The sequence below is a fragment of the Pseudophryne corroboree genome, chromosome 1 (assembly GCF_028390025.1).
Source record: "Pseudophryne corroboree isolate aPseCor3 chromosome 1, aPseCor3.hap2, whole genome shotgun sequence".
Taxonomy (NCBI): Eukaryota; Metazoa; Chordata; class Amphibia; order Anura; family Myobatrachidae; genus Pseudophryne; species Pseudophryne corroboree.
The window spans coordinates 21,777,083-21,777,983 of NC_086444.1; the positions used below are offsets into that span (position 1 = coordinate 21,777,083).

At 47.3% G+C, this 901-nt stretch overlaps 1 non-coding gene across 1 annotated transcript; it reads left to right on the forward strand.

The window, feature by feature from the left end:
- Positions 1-119, forward strand: LOC134934448 (5S ribosomal RNA). The gene has a single exon (XR_010179784.1). It is a non-coding gene; the product is annotated as a 5S ribosomal RNA (ribosomal RNA).
- Positions 120-901: the final 782 nt, after the last annotated feature.

Sequence of the window (901 nt, forward strand, 5' to 3'; positions counted from 1 at the left end):
GCCTACGGCCACACCACCCTGAACACGCCCGATCTCGTCTGGTCTCGGAGGCTAAGCAGGGTCGGGCCCGGTTGGTGCTTGGATGGGAGACCGCCTGGGAATACCAGGTGCTGTAGGCTACTTCCGCAATGTTTTCTAATAACAACATCTTGCACATAACATTTTCCCCCATCTTTCTCACAGGCTGGTCACCATTTTGAAAAGCCAGCGGAACCTCAGAGAAACATCTGGTGCACCTTAATTAGCGGTACACTAAATACAGGGCGGGGTGTTGCCTTCCCTTTATTATTCCTTGTTGTCACTAGTTACTAATGCTATTTGTAATTGTGGAATGCGTGTAAGGCATCAGACAAATAGCGCTGCGGCTCAGTACGCTAGTAGCGGGTATCTGAATAGGGGTTTGACTCCAAACAAAACTTTAAGGAGAACTCCTATAGCCTAGGGCTAAGACTCCTGTCCCACAGCGCAGCGTTGCTGGTTCAGGTCTCCGCTGCTCCAGAAAGTTTATTTTAATCGTATCGGTCACTACACATTATAGTGCACACCTTACGTAGGGCTCTGTTTATTTAACCCACCTTTTCTCCTTTCGTTTGTCTCTCCTGGGATAGTCGAAGAATTCCCTCTTAGGTGTGAAGTATGCGGCGGAGCCATCTGCTTCGCCCTCCACGCACCTGCACACCCCTGTTTGATCAATGATGCAGGTAATGTCACTATTAACCAGACAATAACTCATGGTTTCCAAGGTCACAGGATCAAATCACAGCGGGACCAAACACACCTTTCCAAAAAGAAACTTTGCTAACATTCCATGCATTACTGATGTCTGTTTTCTGTGGATCTGAACCAGTGTCTCAGAATATACAGGTACATAATACAGCAGTTCATCTGATACTGCAGGTAA